Genomic DNA, 20,927 nt, shown 5'->3' on the forward strand with positions numbered 1-20,927 from the left:
GGAATCGGGAGGTGAAAAATGAAATTTGGCAGTTCAGCTTCGCTCCGCCATTTGGTGGTTGTTGTGGGACTCCAGCGAAAGGGAGCTATCACTGCGGGCATAATTTACTTGATTTTAAGGATCTCTATGAATTCTGGCGACATACCAAGTAGCCATTAGCTATCAGGAGTGTTTCCTGATGCTCATTTGTTTTCCATGTGTGAATTTTCACTGTTCCAAACATTCTTTAGAAAAAAAAAGTATTTTTTTTTACATCAATTCCATGTGGAAATTACACCAAAAATCCAGATAATAAATTATTCAAGAAACACAACAGATTTTTTTTTTTTTTTTTTAATGGAAAAATGCCAGTTCTGGAATCAAACTGTCAGCTTGCTTTGATTTTGATATTTTAAGTTAAGTATTATAAAATGATATGCTTGTTCACATGCTCAAGGATAGTCTTTCTGGGCAAATTATCCTAAACAGGGTAACTCAATAGCAAAGTAGGCAGGCTTTTAATGCTATTACTATTAGGAAAATACCATTAATATGAGACATATGCAGGATGCTATTACATCAGTAGGCTGCATTTATTTAGTCAGTATGCAGGAACAATCCTATGGATCAGAGTGGAGATGCTGGGCCTTTAACACATGTAGTTTGGCTTAGTCTCGAGGTCAAAATCTGTTAATGCAATTTTCTGTATAAGAACAAGAATTTAAAATCCATGTGGTTTTAATGACACATTCCAAGATTGGGGGTGTAGGGGTGTTGATTTGGTGGGATTTTTTTTAATTTGTCTTACTCACATTAAATGTGAATTTCTTTGAAATGTGTGTCTGTGTGTGTGTGTGTCAGACACTGAAACTAATTTGTGAAATAAGACAAACTTAAAAAAAAAAAAAATTCTTTCCATTTATTTGCTTGAAAAGTTTGAATTTGGTCAAGTTATGTTTCAAATTAAAAAGATCATTATTGGTAATTTGCATTTACTTATTGAAACATTACATAATAAACCAAAACCATGTGTCAAAATGTAACTCTCATAAAATAAGTGCACTGAGATAAAGGGGCTTCAGAGATTTAAAAAATCAATATGACACTTAAATAAGACATCTAAAAAGGGTGCCTGCTTTTAAAAAGAGAGTGTTTCTATTTCAAATAATTAATATGTTTTGGTTTCTTCATTTTTGTGGTCTCGTAGCACAACTTATATATAAAGCACTATGTTGAACATGCATATTTTGGACCGAGCTCTTGTTTGTGTCTATTTAACAGCTACTCACAGCTGTCTCTGCTTTAAAAGTATTGGGATAAAATTTCATCACAAGCTCCAGTCAATACAAAGCACTAACATTATTTTAAGTGGCCTTGGCCGGGTTGCACGGCCTGGGCTGGAGGGAGTCTGGTGCAGGCAGAGTGCAGGCAGGGTGCAGGCAGGGTGCAGGCAGGGCACAGGCAGGGAGCAGGGCACAGGCAGGGTGCAGGTAGGGTGCAGGCAGGGAGCAGGGCACAGGCAGGGTGCAGGTAGGGTGCAGGCAGGGAGGAGGCAGGGTGCAGGCAGGGTGCAGGTAGGGTGCAGGTAGGGTGCAGGGCACAGGCAGGGTGCAGGCATGGTGCAGGCAGGGAGGAGGCAGGGTGCAGGCAGGGTGCAGGTAGGGTGCAGGGCACAGGCAGGGTGCAGGCAGGGTGCAGGCAGGTCACAGGCAGGGTGCAGGCAGGTCACAGGCAGGGTGCAGGCAGGTTGCAGGTAGGGTGCAGGTCACAGACAGGGTGCAGGCAGGGAGCAGGGCACAGGCAGGGTGCAGGTAGGGTGCAGGCAGGGAGCAGGCAGGGTGCAGGCAGGGTGCAGGGCACAGGCAGGGTGCAGGCAGGGTGCAAGGTGCAGGCAGGGAGCAGTCCGCAGGCAGGGAGCAGGCAGGGTGCAGGCAGGGTGCAGGCAAGGTGCAGGCAGGGAGAAGGGCGCAGGCAGGGAGCAGGGCACAGGCAGGGTGCAGGCAGGGCACAGGCAGGGTGCAGGGCACAGGCAGGGTGCAGGTAGGGTGCAGGCAGGGAGCTGGCAGGGTGCAGAAAGGGCGCAGGCAGGGTGCAGGCAGGGAGCAGGGTGCAGGCAGGGAGCAGGGTGCAGGCAGGGTGCAGGGTGCAGGCAGGGTGCAGGCAGGGTGCAGGGTGCAGGAAGGGCGCAGGCAGGTTGCAGGGCTCAGGCAGGGTGCAGGAAGGGCGCAGGCAGGGTGCAGGAAGGGTGCAGGCAGGGCGCAGGCAGGGTGCAGGCAGGTTGCAGGGCTCAGGCAGGGTGCAGGAAGGGTGCAGGCAGGGCGCAGGCAGGGTGCAGGCAGGGAGCAGGCAGGGCGCAGGCAGCTGCCTGCCCGCAGCACTCGCTGCCCCTCCTCTCACCCAGTTGTCCCTACATGCTGGACCACTGCAGAGTAGCATAACTCTGGTAGGTTTTTCCTTCTGAACAGACAGCTTGCAGCTTATCTGATTAATATATAGATTTATACTTCAAGATTTGCTGCTAATTTAACTGTGCAAAACACACTTCCCTCCCTGAAATGTTAGCAAGTAATGGGGAAAGCGAAACTGTAATTTGCATTTTTCTTGGCATACTAAGAAGAAAGACAAGGTGAGTGGTTGCTAAGTGGGTCTGGAAAGATTTTATCGGTGTGAAAAGGAAACACAGAACAGGGGAAGGTTTCATGATTTCACTTACTCAGAAAGTTAAGGAAATGTTGTATTCAAGGAAGACTTCTTTCCTGAGATCACCGTGTTTGACCCATTTTGCCATTCAAACTATAAAAGCTTCTGACAACACACCAGCATCACACCTTATGAAGATGAAGCTCAAACCTGCACAGCCCGACAGGTCTCCAGCCCTCGGGGCAGGACGTGGCCACAAAGAAGTGCAGCGATCAAGTGCTCTGCTCAGAAATGGAAACAGTTTATTGCTGTAGTAAGCAAGAAGAAAAGCACTTATTGAAAGCAATAGGCAGTCTATATTGACAAGGGGGTGTAAGTCCCCCTTGCTGCAGAACTCCAAGCATTGGTCACCACTTGACTCCATGTTGGGGGACCACACCAGCACCTGAGCAGTCATTAGGCAATATATTTACAGGACACTGTATTTTTAATGTGAAATACCTGCTCTGCTGACCATGTCTCTTTTTCACACAAGCATTCTCCTCTCTAATTTAATTTTGATTTGAAATTTAATTTTAAGGTCTTTGCTGTGACCTCACTAGTCTACATGAATCTTGGCCAAATTTTATAACCAAACAGCCCCATCAGGTCTCCTTGGGAAGTTTACTCGAAGCTGATGGGTGTGAGTGCGCAGAGCACGAGCTGAGCAGTTTATGTTACATCACGGATGATGAGACACGTGAGGCAATCAGCTAAATTGTCGGATGCTGATAAATTGGGTGCTGGGTCACACCGTACCTCTCGGCTCTCTCACAGGGACTTTTCTCATCTTATTCTTTATGTTCACCCATCCTACTTATGTTTCTGTTTCCTGCTGCCACCAGAAGAGCTGAGCGATGAAGCTGAGGTTAGGAAAGACACCTATGGTGTGTGAACTTTAACATTTGCCTTGACCTGCTTCAGCCAGCCCCACCAGCCGTGTGTATGGTGGGACCCCACCAGCCGTGTGTATGCTGGGACCCCACCAGCCGTGTGTATGCTGGGACCCCACCAGGTCTCACCGTCCTTCTCCCTGCACCGGCTGCAGTGGCCAATGCCGCCTGTGCCCTCTGAGGTCTTGCAGCCCAGGTTCAACACCTGGGGATAAAACTTCAGCTTGTGACAAGCCCCTTGGATCATTAGGAGCTGACATGTTTTAAACCCATGTACGTAATGCCAGCGATGCTCCTGTAGCCAGCTGTCTGTGTCTCATGAGGACCTGAAGCGACGGCACGGCGGTGCTGGAGCTTCCTGGCGGCTCCGAGGTCCCTCCACCACATCACCTGTGTGACAAACCAGTGGGGACCGACCTCTTCCCTTTCTGACTGGTCATAAGTTAAAACGGGCAAGCATTTTTTCATGATCTCCAAATGTGTTGTCCTCGTTTCTGTTTCTATTTATAAAATCGAACAAAAAGGTCTCATGTAACGGTTTGCTGCTTGTGTTTCGTCTCTTGCCCACAGAACATCAGCCCTTAGATAAAAAAAAAACCTTTAAACCCTCAAAACCTTTTGGTGATTATATACATTTGTCAAGCATTGGATTACATCATTTTGCACGTGTTAAATTAATTAGCAGGGGTGGTTGAGCGTGCGGGGCAGAGCGATGCGCGCAGGCCAGCGGCTCAGCGCTGGGCTTTCTGTGTCCAGCAACGGGCAACACTCCGCTCTGCGGGCGGAAAGCCGCGGCATGCTGCAGTGAGGAGGCCAAACTGTCAAGACGGTTCGGTGGAAGTTTTGAAAGATGCAGCGAGCACAGGCTGGGTATTGTTTTCCCAACAGGTCAGGCTAAATGAACTTGCTGGTCCCCACTACCCACCGTGGCCCTGCTCGGCTGCCTCTGGTGCCACTGGTGATGCTGGCCTTTGAGAAATCTTACTCTCTCTCATAATCATTCCTCTCGGGACACACCGCAATGGTTTTGTCCCCCGTTTGTGGGTTCCTCCAGAGTGACCATGTCTCCATCTCCCCTGCACCCACTGGTCTCTGCTCCCTCCCTCACCAGACCCCACTGTGTGCACGGCTCCCCCGCTACCAGTGCACAGGCCAGGCTGGCACCCAGTGAGGCAGCCTGCTGCCTGGGCTGCTTCTCTTTTATGACTTAGTCTTAATAGATAAACTTATGCTTAATAAGTACACTATATGTGTGTAGCTATATGTATACTTTTATGTAAGCATACTTATATATACATATACACATAATGTCCATATAGAACATATACATATGGCATGTGTCTGTGTATATGCATATATGCATGTATACACACATGATTTACTATGCATACATGTATGTATACACGTATGCGTACATATGTAAATATACACCATATCCCCACTTGAGCTGTTGTTTTGGTCGTGGCACTGTTGTACCACAGTTCTGCTTGACCCTGTGATGGTGACACAGTATTCCATGGGGTTAGCTGTGTGTTTTGGGGGTTTTTTGTTTTTTTTTTTTTTTTTAAAAAACCACCTGTTCCTGGAGACTATCCCTTGAGCCTTACACTGGACAAAGGCCTCTGGGCTTTACTGTGAGTCAAATGGTGCATTCATAAACTTACAATTAGCTTTGCTAAGCATATTTTTGATGCTTTTAACATGGACAACTCTCATTTCATTGTCTGTAGCTGAAGAATACGTCTACAAAATTTTAATTATAAACCTAGTAATTATGTTATTAAATTATTATATATTAACATATAATCTTAATTTGACTTAATGACAACAGCAGCAAAGACAAACATGCATAAGAAATTACAGTGAATTGCTGCATAGTACAGATGACTTACACTCTTTCAAGATGTGAGCTGGTGCTGGGAGAGGCAGACTCACTCCTAGCAGGCAGAACTTTTATACAAAGAAAATAAAACTTTTTTTTTTTTTTTTTTTACAACTGCTCCTTTTCACTTTCTCAGTGAACTCCATGTCTCTGTTTTATAGTGCAGCAGGCCTGGCTTTGCAAAGTTTAATTCTTCTGGTTTGTAATACCAGAACCATACTACTATCTGTGTGAATAAGGCATTTTCTCCAAGAACATGCCTAATGGTTAGAGTCAGTCTACCAGATGGGTTGTAAAACACTTTGAAACAACTCCATTCAAAGGATATTATACTCCTGAAGCTGTATGTTTGTTTTATTATAAACAGAGCTTTCTAAGTAAAAAACATAGAAATGCTGTCTACTTCTGAAGCAAACTGACATGTGGAGCTGCACTAGATCTCTACTGAAACAGAACGTAATTTATCGCTCCCCCTAAATATCAAAGCGGCTTGAAGAGGAGCTGTATCAGTTTTGGCCTTTTTAACTGAAAGACATTGTGGGTGACTGAAAGCCCATGTAGTTTTAATTTATCCTCTGATTGGTAGGCATTAGATGGTCTCCCTCCAGCAAGCTGATTTCAGGCCTTCCCTGGTCTACCTCTGGCAACCACAGCAGCAGCCCTGCAGGTGTGAGCAGCACCCTTGTAGCTGATTTTTCTCTTTTAATCTCAGGATAGAGAGCCCTGCAAAGCTCAGTGCTCAGCTGGAGGCAGAGCATCCAGCTGGAGAAGTGCTCCTAGGGGGACCTTCTGAAGGGTAACAGGGCTGAACCCCTGGCTGCAGACACGGTGGCTCCCACACGCTCGCCTGCACCAGGGCTTGCTGCTAACACCACCATCAGACATCACCGCCAGTCCGTTTCGGACTGCGCCTTATCAGCCATAGCCATTCATCATACCCTTTAATTATAAAATGGTCCTCTGTACAAGTTTTGTGCAATGCAAGATGATGCAAGGCTAAGCAGTCTGTCTGACTATGCCAGATCAGTAAGTCGAATAATTCTCTCAAGAAGAAGAGAGAAAAGTCAACAGGTTTCTATGCCACAGAAGTACCATCAGCCCTTCGGTGGGGATGCGACTAGGGGCATCACTGGCCTTCTCCTCTTCTAGGGTGTGATTTTCCTGCCTGAAAACAGCAATAAAAGTTGTCCCCAACAACTCACACTTGATCTGACTTCCAAATTGTGCCATGCATATGAAAGACAGTTGCTCAGAAGAACCCATAGGCAAGACGGGAAGAGTAGCACTGACTCCAAACAGCCACTGTTGACAGTCACCATTTTATTCCTTCAAAACCCGAGAAACTGGAATTGTCCTTGTAAAACACAATTAGCGTCCACATTATAATTTGTCAAACATCACCCATAAGAGAAGAGCTAAGTGGATTTTTAAATCTGAATTTGTATAGGCTTTTCTGTCATTCTTTAAGCAGCTTCATTATTATTTTTTCCCCATAATTTGTATGAAGTACTTAGCATTCAAAACAGATCCTTTTTAACCTTTTGCCCAACTTAGCTTTTTGTACTTAAAAAAAAGGGGGGGGGGGGAGATGGAAAGGGAGAGAAACCCTTTAAGTACGCTGGGCCTGGGTTCCTTCACTATGCAGGCTGTAAATGTTTTACTTTGATTTGAGATACATGACAATAAATTAGGGGACATTTATCAAAGCTGCTTTGTTGCATTGCTGACAAAAGCTGCTTTTTGCATAAATTACTGCATTATACAAATACACTTAGCAGGATCCTGTTTCTTTGATGTTAGTGGAGGAGATTTATGTCCAATGGAGTTTTTATTTATCTGCCCTGTTCACCTCAACAAGGGCAGGACATATTCCTCAATTAGTTCCATACCCCTAGAAATGACATATATATCTCACAACTAGAAGCAGAGAAATTTAAACAAAACAAAACAAAAAAGCAAGTGCAGTTTTTCTGGCAAGTCTAAACTACTGTACAGTGTAAAAAGTAAATAAAGCTGGAGCTGGAGCTTTGAAATCTTTGTTCTCAGACTGCTTTGAAAACTATTTAAGCTAATTTTGACAAAACAATATTCCCTTTGCAGAAAAGCTTTTCTAGACTTCATTAAGAGACTAAGTAAATATGAGTCCATTTCAACAAATACTCAATAGCCAAATAAATAGGTTAAAAGAATAGATTCCCTGAGCAGTAATCTTCTCTGGAACTGTATTTATGTTATAGTCTCTTTCAATGGATATCTAATAAACTAATGAAGGCCATCTTAGGCTAAATGGTGAATTAGAATGGTTAAAAAGGAGCTTGTCAGATGAATAAATTGACTAAACAGTTACATTACTTAAATGAATACAGAATCTCTTGAAAACTATTTCTGAGCGCTATTCTTCTGTCACTCACCCTCTCCATACCTCAGCCTACACATAATTTATCTTGTTCCTAGGTCAGCAGTTCAAACACAGCCCTACGTGGCAACTCGGAGCTGTTGTTATACAATGGCCTGAAATCATTCTGGAGAACAATTTTCTGACCCAGTTCTAGAAAAAAAAAAAAAAAAAAAAAAGAAGAAGAAGCAAAAAGCAGAAATTTGCTATTGCCTTTTCCTTAATATATATATATGGTGATGTTTGTCAGTTTTCAGTGTATATTTTAATTGGTGCCAGTGCATCACTGAGCAAGACTATGCAGAGATGTTCTGTATTGGAGGCTACTAGTTACAGCCCCAAAGTTGTCAGGACCTGTGTTAACTTTAAAGCTATGTCAATGAAATGAAAGATTTGACAATAAGAGGGCTGAATCAGCTCAAACACACCATTTGGGGCATTGTCCTCCCTACCCTCGGATAATCTTTCCCCAAAACTGGAGAGAAATCCTTACAACTTTGGAGCGCTCCGCTGAAGCTAAAAGGCCTATAATTGGTTCCTCTCATATTTCACACTTTCTTTACTGGTGTTTGCCAGGCACTTTTTTGATCAAAATATTTCTGTCAGAATGACTTTAAGCTTTTGTTCATTCATGTCTATGAAGTTATTGAGGTTTTCAACTTGTAATAAAAAAATCCTTTTTCTAAAATAGTTACAAAATTTCATTAGCAAACTCTTGTTTTGTTTGAAGGAAAAGATGTTCTTACATGTTAATTATTTTTTCTAATCAGATCACACCCTTTTTCAAAAATTCTGGAAAAAGCTCTCTCTTTTTCCCTTCATCCACTCCTAAGGAAAAAAAAAAAAAAAAAAAAAAAAAAAAGAGCAAGTTCCTTTGAACATTTAATGAAGATAGGAAAATAATAAGATTGTACAAAAATATATTTTCATTATTCAGGTGGCTCTGGGGAACAGATTCTACACAGTGCATTTCAATGATCCCAGACAATGGATTACTCTCATAATTTGTTCTTAAAGTCTGTTTAATTGACTTACTTAGCCACCTGTTCAGAATAGTTACCATGAAAGCAGTGGTTTTGCTGAATCTCTGAGTGCCAACTTTTCATCCTTCATCCTGCCTCCTTCTCCCATTCTGGCCATTATAAAGCACTGAGCAATGCTTAGCACAGATTTAAAAATAATCTTCTAGACATACAACATATATTTTAACTAATCAGGAAGGAACTGCAAAGTTATAACAATAACATGCTAATCAGAGCATTTGCTCACTGTCAGCTCTATCTGTTCCTGGGTGAGTGTCAATTTATTACACTGCACATATAATAAAGGGGGAAAAACCATAAAGAATGATATGCATGTTTAATGTATGTAAATAGACAGATAGATACCATGCACCCCTCTAGCTGAATTCTATCAGCCAATTTCACATTAAGAAGTTCCGTAAAAACAGTAACATTGCGAGAGGCAATTCAGCCAAGGACTTTGAAAATGCTGTCCATTCCTTCAAAAAAAAAAAGGCAAGCAGTTAAAGGCATGAACTTCCATTTAGCGCCACTTACCACATTTAAAAAAACACCCCAGTTATAAAGCACTGGGGCACCCTTTGTTGCCTGCCGCGAGTCAGATTGCTTTCCCCAAGACTGATGTAATGTATTTTTGCAGGACAGCAGATTCTGAGAAATAGAGGGGTTCAGCAGTAGAGCATAATTAGCACTCTCTAAAAGTGGAGCTACAATGTAAACAGCTCAAGTCTTCATTGCACAAAGCAAACAAACAATCCCAGCTGAGGATTCCCTGGCAGGGCTCGAGCAAATACGGCCCTCGCTGCTGACTGCTGTTATTGCTATGGTTGCTTAATCTAAACAGACAGCAGCATGTAAAAATGTAAATATTTGATATTTGTTAATACAGTCCTAAGTTATTGCTCTAGTCGGCTGTTTTGGTTTTCATGCATAGGGACGCCTATGTGCAAACCGCTCTTCATAGCTTTCAGTAGAGGAGAGTATTTTTAAGAAGCCATTATCTAAACTGCTGATGTAATAAGGCACCGGTATATGAAATACACTTAATAACTCAACTTTAGTTATTTATTGTGAACGAGGGTGCATTCTCCTTGATTCCATTTCCCAGCGAAATATAAGTGGAGCTTTCATCATGAGTGCTTGAATTTATGGCAAGCAGACCAAGTGACATTAAGAAAGCCACACAATCCCTTCATTCAGGCTTTAATAAGGAAGCCAAGGAAAAATTATCCAAGCTGGTTTGCGGGTGACAGCACAAGAACTTTTTGGAGTCAGAAAGTTAGCACGGAGGCTCCCTGTCAGCCCATTAAAAAGCAAGGTTGGCATTCCCAGATATTGGAACCATGTGTGCAGAGGAATTTTTCTTCTGGTAAGACATTCCAAATATTGTCCCAGAGCCAAACACTTCGGTGTTAGACTAATTTAAGCAGTATGTTGGAATCAGCTCTCAGGACTTTGATCATATGGAGATCGTTTGTTACAAATTGAACTAACCCAGTCTCTATTTCTGGTGGATCAGAACTATGGATTTGTTGAATTAAATGCCTCATTTAATGCAGTTTGCACATGAAAAGAAAGCTGCACTCAGGAATCTGATAGTGAATTTTTCACCTAACCAACAGGTCTACTTTTTTATTACTTTTAAACCTAATCCATACTCAGTCCACACTGTTCTTAATAAGCCCGAGGCTGTTTGGAGTGAAGGTTTAAATCAGCTCGTATGTTATGGGGGGAAAGCATCACTGAATTATCAAACCGTGTAATAAGGAACACATTTGAATCCAATTCAAGAAATAATTTTATGAAGAAAAATAAATTAGTCCTTGGTTGTTATTTACCATCCAAATAGCACAGTGCTCTTTCATGACAGCAGTGGAGGGAAAGCTGAAAAATGATTTTGCAGACATACAATTTTCTCCCTGCCTCTCATTGCTGTCCCCATTCTTGCAGCTGAACTATTGTGAGGGTTAAAAGTGCACAAAATAAAGCATTTCCACATATGGCTGCACTTTCTTTTCATTTCTTGAAGTTATAATGTCTTTAACTGTTGATAATGATATTATAAACTGTCATTTAGTGCATTTTGAGTATATTAAATACATGAAACAAAGATGTGTAGGTCCAGCTGGACCCTGATCAGAAACACTGAGATCTGATTCACTAAAACTGCAGATAGCTACGTGCAGGGCTTGCAAGGAGCCTTGTGGAACAGGTAGTAGTCACAATAGTAATACGATACAATAACAGAATAAACTAAAAGAACCAAGTGTCTGTTATTCCTCTAGGAGTGGGACAAAGCTGAAAAACAGGCACCCAAATGATAACTAAGAGAAGAGTCATTGGCATGCTGCTGCACAGTGGGCTGATACAGGACTTGAGTATATCACAATTCTCTGCCTTGGGGAGCTCAGGATTTACACCGTTTTCAACACATTTTCATCTGGAGTCTCACACAAAATAAAAACAGGAACACCAGCAATTCCCAGGAATCCTTCCTCTTGGTCCCATGGGAATCTACACAAGAGAGCTTATTTTGAAGGAAATGGGAACCCTGGTTTCTGCCCAGAAGGGGCTAAATTAATGTCTCCAAATTCACGGCTTTGAAAGGACCCTCTAGCCGAGTTGAAAACGTCTGATATATAGATATAATTTTTGAAGACATGTATTACTGTTTGACTGGTTTAGCAAAGAGATAGTATGCCTTCGTATAAAGAGCCTCAGTCCCTTGGTGCCATTACAGGCGTATCTGTCCACTGCAGCTGGAAAAGGAATGAAACTGAAGAAAATAAATCATAAAACCACTGTCCAGATAAAAGCCCTGAGCAAGACCCTTCCTTCCAAATAATCAAGACCTTTATTGGGTCTTAGAGACAGGAACAGAAAATAGTGACATGCAGATAACATGGAAATACCCTAAGCTTGACCAAGGCAAGCTCAAGCCTTAGTTCATGTGGATCACAGTATTTCTGCTGCATTAACACACGTGATAAGGAAACTGTCCTGAGCCTATGCTGTCCTTAACCAGGACATGAAGAGACTATTGTGAGATTGCTACAACTGGTGCAGAACACAAATCAGATGAGGGAAGAAATAAGGGTAGTCCTGAGCTCCAAATCCCAACCTGGGGGGAGTAGGAAGGATCTCCCATGGATTGCTCCTTCTACCTCCCACTGCATGCACAGAGTTCATCCTTCAGATAGAAAATGGAAACTGTTCCTTTAAAAAGCAAAACAAAAAAACAACAACAAAAAAACAAACAAACAAAAAAACAACAACAAAAAAAAAACAAAAAAAAAACCAAACAAACAAACAAAAAAAAAAACCAAAACAAAAAAACCCAGTTGTATAGCAGATACTGATTTATGCACACAGACACACACACGCACACATATATATATATTTTATTGGCAAATAAAGAAAGATCAGATCTTTAATGAAATCAGGATGGGTTTAGGAGGTGAACTTGAGATGAACTCCCCAGATTTTCATGGAACTTCAATTAAAAGAGTTTCAGAAGAGTTGCTGAAAGCCAAGCACTTGACATTGAAAGCTTAATTTAAAATGAGAAGCATTTTTATACCACATTTCCCAGTGAAATTCCAGCCCTGATCTTAATTACGTATTTTTTTTCTTGAATATGTTTTTTTCTTTTTCAGATAAGCCCTATAGCAATGTATGTAAGTTTTATCCCCAGGTGTTATGACCAGTGCACACATAGTGGCTACACTGACAGAAGCGCTCATCATTATTGTGGAGAAAATGAATCTACCCTCTCCACTCTAAAACTAGTGGTGAAATTTCAGTTAGCTCTTGTTATCATGTGCAATATATAAGGATTTAGAAGTATGATAAGTTCTACGACAAGCAAAAAAAGTGGTTTGGGGGAAAGGAGTGAAATCTGGCTTCAGAAAACAAAACAGAACAAAATAATTAAAAATAAAGATGGTGGTTTAATTTCTGCTTTCCAGACTATTCTCATACAATCCTAGGAACACAAGCTTAATACAAAGCCTCACTGTAGGGCCCTTCTGAATACCAGTGGAATCATGCAACTCAATCCTTGAGCTTTGCTTTGAAAATGTATCCCTCGCTTGATCAGATGCACTACAATTCAGTCTGAGCATCAGCCTCTGGGCGTGGAAAGGGGAAACTGGGCGTGGAAAGGGGAAACTAACAGTGTTTGAAGACTGACTGAAACTGGACAGTGGATCCCAGAGTATCAGTGGCCCAAATCCATTAAGGGAAATGATCTTGTTTTAACCAGGTACCAGGAAATAAGTTACTTCAGAAACCATTTAAAGAAATAATACTTTATTTTATAATGAAACATGACGGAATAGAAATTATTCTGAAATTATTTCAAGTAATGATGGGGGGCTTTATGCCTAAAATAACAAAATCCAGCACTGTGTCAAGGACACTGTTACCAAGACAAACTTTATGTGATGTGGGGTTGAACCTCTCCCTCTGCCTAAGTTATCTGCAATGTAATTGAATAATAACAGATCTGAAAATCATGGCTGAGCTCTTGGTGCTGTCATGTAAGGAGCAAGCACTCACGTGCAAATGGCAACAGTAATTTCTTCTGTCCTCACTGTAGACCAAAGACTTTTAATTCACATGGGAAAAGGTAAAAATAAATGGTCCTCAAAGGCTTCCCAGTCTCATTCTTGTCCCAGATGCTTTGTGAGGAGCCTCGAGAGGAGGTCTTCCTTCTTTCACCTTTTCAGGGGTACCTTCTCTAACCCCATTCAACAGCTGTGGGGAGTAGACTCCAAAACTGCATTTTTTGTAGTCCAGGAGATGAACTGAAAGTTCAGACTGACAAACACGGATGATAGTAAAGTTAGTGTGATGGATTGTCTCTTATGGGGCTGAAACATGGTCTTAAAATTGTCTGAATACTCAGAATATTCAACCTTCTTGTTGTTCATCCCCCACAAGATCCTCTTCATTTATTCCATAGGGGTGGATCCTGCCTTGTTGAAATCTCACAGTGTGAGAGCATCAGGGGGCAGCCAGCCATTTCCAGGTCAGTATCGTGTGACTTGGTGATTGATGAGAAGCCCCTACCAGAGCCTGAAAGGTGTCCTGTTAATGTTGATAGCCATCCGCGCACGACCAGATGCCCAGCAGGACAAACGTGAAGAGGCTGTGGAGAGCAGAGCAGTATGGCTGTGGCTTTGCTGGGTTGACCAAAGCACTCAGTTTGTGTTGGCTGGATGTCTACTGATGGGGCAGCAGCCAGTTAGTGCAGCATGGACAGACAGCATCTGGTCTCACATACAGACTGCCCAACGACAATTTTTATACCTGCAGAGTGGTGGTATACCAAATCAGGTTTCTGCATGGTGTGTTCAGGAGATTTTGGCTTGGTATCAGAGGTCCCATCACTGGAACTGACGTACCATTGAACCATGTACTAGGACAAGCATTTAATATAGAAACAGATAACCTGGTACAAGTTAGAGGAAACAGCTCGGGAACTAGTGCCTGCCTCTCAATCTGCTGCACAGATCTGAGTTAACACCAGCTAAACCAGGCTGCTCCCAAGATGTCCAGGATTTCACAGCTAACAAGAACCTTCCAATTGAGGTTTTCAGCCTGCTACAATTCAGCAAAGGGAAAATCAAAGCAGATTTTTCTCTCTGCTCAAACCTTCCATTTGTACAGTTTCCTATTTTACAAAGAGACTGACGCTATTTAAAATGCCAGATCCATTAAATCTTTTGTTTTCTCTAAATCAGAAAGAAAATGGTTGCTCACAGTTTTATGGGAAGCCATCAATCTTTCCCAAAGTGACTTACTGTAGTGAAGAAAATAAACATTGCTATGTATGTAAAGCAGAGCAGAAAGGCTAAAGTCATGGGCAAAGCACTGCTTTCTTTAGGAGTAGCAACATATTAAAGACAAATGTAGTCCACTGAAAGTGACATAAATAAGTGGATTTCCCATCTGAAACATTGTTTTTAGCAAGAGAAGCTTTTAATCCCCTTAAATTCATTTCTAATCTGTCTTGGAAGTGCTTGTCTAAAGAATATTACATTGATATAAAGGATTTAATTTATTAAAACTAAACAGCAGCCAGCATACTACTAAAGAATATCTTGTACGCAGTACTCTCCCAAATGAATAAAGCTGCTACAGGTAGAAAAAAAAAAATGCACAAACACTTGGCACAGCATTCATTAAAAATTCACACATTATGTTCCTGAGCTCTCCTGCTTGCTGTGCTTTTCCCAATAAAGCAAACACTTTAGAATTCATAATACCTCTTTATCCCATGTGCGCAAGTGACCTCCTCTCCTTTATGCACCTAGCAAATGAACAAGTACAAAAGGGAATAGAGTAAGCAGAAAACCAAACATGCCCTCTCCTACACAAGAGCATACAGAGAGGGCAAGCAGAGGTTCTCAGAAGGGTTTAGCACAGCATCTACCAAGATGCCAATGCTCTCACTACCCAGCAGTTTTGGCTGGTGCATGCTGCGTAGATAGCATCAATTATACAGTTTGTCAGTCAATTAATTTTAAGGGATCTTTCTTAAAATAGCAGTTGAAGGAAACAAAAGTTTCCTTCAAGCTACATTTAAATCACTCGTTAGCCACAAGTCTGGCAGACTTTAATAAGCAGCAAGAAGCCAACCACCAAATGACAAAATGGCCTTCTTGTCTCTTCCTGAGGATATGAGAATTTCTCCATGTTTCTAAGAGTGCACCTTGAGACATCATGAGACATCTCCCTGGTTTCTCTGCATGCTTTCAGTATGTAAGGTGGTGTCCAAACGCATCACTTTCAATCAAGGCCTCAGAGATCTTTTAATTCTACACCCCAATCATTGAAAAGACTTCCAGAAATTTTGTGAAAATTAGTAACAAACTGTCTTAAGGGAAGATTTAGTCCACAAGGAACAACCTACATGTTCAAAAATGTACTGTTATGTATAAGGCCTCTTTCCTGAACTGTGCAGTTCAATATAATATAGATTTTCAGGCTTTTTTCCCTGTGTCTTGCCAAAAGAGACATTATTTATGGAGAAAATTCTGCTCTGCTATGGCACAGTGTATGCGTTGTGACTCATCTTACATTACACCCATTGATTTCTTCTGAAGTCACAGCTGAAGCATTCTGTTGCAAATAAGATCAGTATTTGGGCACGTATTGTTATCACACTGGATCTTAGATTAAATTATACATGACATATTTTCCATTCATTTTAATAATGGCCAGCAGCCATACTGCCTCCATTTTGAGCCCACATACCCTAAGTCGAATAGGATCAAGACTGGTCAGCACTGGAAGGTCTCAAAGAAATTCACGAGGTAGGTGAAGGTATTATTCAGGAATTAAGATTTTAAACCTGCAGAGAAACATGTTCATGAGGAGTCAGTGTATTGTAGGTGTTTTTTGCAAGGCAGTCATGGATTGGTGCTGATTCTGACTAAACACCCCCTAACCAGGCTGACCAAAAAAAAAAAAAAAGTCAGCTTTTGCCCTCCTACGTGATACCAAAGTAAATCTATTCTCATACTATTACACACACAGAGTCATGGCAGTTCTAGCAGTATTGGTACATGATTGTGTGAGTAAAAGGAGGACTAGCTTTCCTGAAGTCTTGAAAAAGAAAGAGTGACCGTGAAACTGGACGTCTTTCATAGGAAACCTTTTTTCTCTGGGTGTTATATATGTGCACATTTTGATGCAGTAAGCAAGGGCAATGACAAAAAGCCTCTTCTTTAAGGAAAAAAATAATTAGCACAGACAGTAAAGGCTTCTGTCTAATAGGAAATCCCTTTTCTTCCCTGCATTCTTCCAACCATTTTAGATGGTGCTGTAGCACAGTCAAGTGGTACCTACTGACATTTTTATTTTGGGTAAAAGCCCATGAAAATATTAAAGCATGAACAAGTCATCAAGTCAGTTTATGAATCAATATACAGATTTCCTCCATGCCCATAGCTGATTTCCATAACCATGAGCGTGCTGAAATCCTGTCTAGATGCCAAATCAATTTTTCTTATATATGAACATCACAGCTACTTGAGAAAGGGAATCTGTGCCAAAAACCTCACGCTCTTAACTAATTATTTCTGTGACTCCCTCCTTGCAAAGCACAATGACTGTCACATAAATACACACAACATTTATTAGGAACAGGCACACTTCCCACAGGTTCAGCCTGAGTGCAGCAGCATCTCTGACAAGCTCATCTTCCCGAACTGTGCAGCCAGCCTTTATCACACGAAATAGTTCTGCTTTTCCCAGGACATTTTTGCTGTGAAGTACTCAAGCTCTTATTGTCTCAGGCAGGGCAGCCAGGAGGGCATGGCAATCTGCAGCTCACTGAAGAAGCATCCTGCAGACAGAACTGTTGGCTAGCATTTGCTTTTGCTGGTCTTGATATTGGTCTTGTCCAGTGTCATCGTGCCCTCCCACGTGCCTCCCTGCATACAATCCAGAGAGATGTACCTCCTCAAAGATGACAAACCTGTTAGGTCTCCCCCTGGACACAAGTACATCGATAACATCTATTTGCACTTAGTTTGTCCTGAAGACTTCAGCCCCTAACGTGCCTGGATTATGGGGAGGAAGCAGTAGTGCTGCTGAGAAACTGCCGTAATCCCTCTGCCACGCAGGCTCACCCCGGGGCAGGGGTGCGCTGCCGGCGGGCTGCCCCAGCGTTCGCAGCAGAGGAGCTGCTCCGTGACTTCGTTGCAGCGTCTCCCTCTCACCCAGCCTGGAGCTGCCATCTGTGGCAATGACACGAGCACAATACCTCATGTAAATAATTTCCAAGTGGAGGTACTCGTTATTAGTGCAGGCAGTTCTGAAAGTAAAAGCAAACAACATTTGGTAGCAAGAACTCTTAATGAGGGTGTCACTGGGGAATTCGTTCTGGAAACCACACGGCGATTTGCAGGGCATTTCCTCGCAAGGCGTCTCGGAGCAGATGTTGTGCAAGTGCCCCTGACACAGAGCAGGCAAGAAGTGGGGCTAAAGTACCAAGCCAGCGTAGATGACCAAGTAGGGAGGAAGACACGAGGTTGTCAGGACAGCAGGGCCTGAGGAGATGTGGGTTGGTATTGGCGGACCAAAAGTATGCTGGTGCTGCAATGAGCTACCATTGCACAACAGGGACGCTGCTGGGGAGGTGATGGTTTGGTCTGGGTTCCAGCCTCCTGACATTGTTGGGCTTTCTGAACTTGAGGCACCATCATGCTTCTGCGTGTGTGTAGGCGTGAGGAGCAGCATCTAGGCTAACAATTCTAGGCTTGAATCAGCAAGCCTTGTCAAAAGAACATGAGGTCAGTGATGGACTAATGACTCCTGTGGGGTGCCTTATTTGTTTCTTCATATTTTGACAGTTCCCGGACATCTGAAAAAATATAAATAAAAATTATAAATACCACATAATATACACATTATAATAGAGAATATAATAAATATAATTAGATACGTGTCACTAGTATATTAATTTATTTAATTAGCTAATAAAGAAAATATATAGCATTATAGATAAAACTTGTATTACAGAAATTATAAATCATGGTATATAAAAAACTGCCCTAAAACAAAGGAGGTAAAGAGGGCAGGAGCACTTTTATCCTGCTGAGAGGGCAGGAGCAAAACTCATCTCAGACCATTCCCCTCTCCCCAGCAAGCCCTGTGAAAACATGTAAAACAGTCAGCTAAACTGATACACCTGTAACGTCAAGGTTTTGAAAGGAAAAGGGAGTTCAAAAAATACTACCCTTGTCTCTCAAAAGCAGATTCTGTTGTTGAAAAATAAAGCAGGTGCAGAAAAGAAAAAAAAATCCCTCCCTTGTGTTCCACATTAATATATCCTTTTGTTGAACATACTGTTGGCCCCTGCAGTCCCACCGCCCACAGCCTGAGCTCTTGGCTACCCTTCCCCATGTACTTCACTTAAGAATAAATTTTCATCATTTCAAGCACTAGCAGTAACAAGAAAAGGAAATGTCCTACTCAGATGTCTCCCAAATTGCCACATACATAAGTTACATATTAAATATATTATGCAGAAATCTAAATCACTTATATAATGCAAGAGGACAGAGTGCGTTCCAGGCTGCCTGATAACATGCTGTTTTTTTGAAGAAGGTCTGAGGGAAAACTGCTTCCCTGGTTAATAAGATCTAGAGAACATTGTGCAGTGTCCTTCACCAGTGCGTTTACAGGAGAGGATGCCACCCAAGGGGAGGCTGACACTGGGTGGTGGATTCACTGCCTGGCTTGGGTCTGGAGTCCAAGTCCCGCAAAAATTAGCTGAGAGCAGCCTGTTTCTGTGCCATGGCTGTGTGACGAGGCGCTGGGTATTGAAGCACTGGTACCTCCTGGTTCTCCAGGGCCTCAGACCAGCACCCTGAACGCATGTTGGTACCCTGAGCATCGGTCAAGCTCTGAGAATTTGTCTGAGCACATGTCAGCAGGCACTCTCACGCTCTACTCCTAATTTACAGTGACGTTTCACTTCACCGATGGCAAGTTTCTGGGCGGTGTAGCTCTGTCCCCTGCACTAATCCCCCGGCATGCACAGGGCACGCTGCCAGCTAGGTGCTAAATGCTGGCACAAGGGGAATTGTCACTGTCCCTCCCTGCCCTGCCCCAGCCGAGCTGCGGCACAGGAAATGCCACAGCCATCACACACCGCAAAGCAAAGCTTCTGCAGATTCCCGTTGGGGAGAGAAGAGGAAAAGTGGGGTTTTGAGCCAGTGCCCTCTGCTGCCATGAGGCTGAGCCCTTCCCAGGGGTCCCGCAGAAACTTTCCCTGTTCCCTGGCAGGGGAGGCAGTCCAGGACATCCCTGAGGGACAAAAAGCAGCCACAAGCTCGCTAAAACCCCTCGTGAGCACTGCAAAAGTCATAACACTCGAGAGCTGCAATGCTGCAAGCAGTATGCATCTTACCCAGCTGAGACCTTTTTAAACCCTTTGTTTCAGATCAAGCACATACAGTCCCAAGCTCTGTACAAGTGCATCAACCCGTGGCACCTCTGAGAAGGAAATAATCGAGTAATTGTTTCCAACACAGGGGCCGTGTCATTTTGTAACATCATCTTGCCATTAGCAAATATAATCTAAATACCTAAGTAGAAGTAAAAGCTACAGACAGAACAAAGTGTGCTTATGTAAGAAATCCATAGCTTTTCTAGGTACTTGGCACATCAGTATCCTAATCAGTATCCTAATTCTATTATAATCTAACAGATAAATCTTGATCTAACAGTTAATACTAATGATATCAACAGTTATTTCTTAATGATTTAAAACCTAGGGCAAAAATATCCACCCTATGCTTTTTGTTTGGGGATGTTTGGTTTTGTCCCCAGAGCGGCAAAATGAAAATTCTTACTATGACTCAGAATTTACTATATTTTACCTCTGTTCTCTAGTTTATATAAAGAGATCATAACCTCCTCTGGCACCATAAATAACCGTGCCTCTACAGCAGCAGAGCCAGGCACAACAGACAAAAATCATCAAAATTGCTAACCAAACAAGCAAAAGGAGTTATTAAAGAGCTCTTAAGCTCCCACATGTTTATTTTCAGTGATCTCCACTGCAAGCCCTGCCTTAGCTCTCCCAAAGAGCCAGGACACTGATTGTGCTCTCATTAAACAATGCCCTGTCATCAAGCCGAGACGCTAGATAAAATGTACGATTATTAATCCCTTCAATGTAATTATAGATGACAAGAAAAAAGAGAGGAGACCATGTCAGTGGAATGGCTTCGCTCACAAGAAGAGAAAACAAATAACTGCGATAGCAGAAGTTATAAATGTTTCTAATTCAACTGAGCTGTAATGTTTTTGTTTTTCCCAGTAGCATCCATTGGGTTTCACACAGTATTAGGTCAACAGGCCTGGAATTCTAATAAATATATAAGGCAGGAATGTTTTTATTAAAAAATAAAATTAATTAGCCTTTACTTCATCAGCAAAATTAGCTTTAATTTCAGCAAAATGACAAACCTTCAGTCAGAGCTTGACTGATAACCTGGTGACCTGGCTGCAACGTATGGTTTCCATCCCCATTTTGTGAAACCACGGTTATGTCT

The 20,927-nt window shown here is 42.3% G+C and overlaps 1 long non-coding RNA gene across 2 annotated transcripts in view; it reads right to left on the reverse strand.

The window, feature by feature from the left end:
• Positions 1–13,188: 13,188 nt before the first annotated feature.
• The window catches only part of LOC116962964, a 74,572-nt gene continuing 66,833 nt past the window's right edge, over positions 13,189–20,927 (reverse strand). For both annotated transcript variants that reach the window (XR_004407895.2, XR_004407896.2), the window contains exon 5: positions 13,189–18,226. This is a non-coding gene — a long non-coding RNA (uncharacterized LOC116962964). The remainder of the gene's footprint in view (positions 18,227–20,927) is intronic.

Source organism: Tyto alba, unplaced genomic scaffold, assembly GCF_018691265.1.
Source record: "Tyto alba isolate M040663 unplaced genomic scaffold, T.alba_DEE_v4.0 Super-Scaffold_26, whole genome shotgun sequence".
NCBI lineage: Eukaryota > Metazoa > Chordata > Aves > Strigiformes > Tytonidae > Tyto > Tyto alba.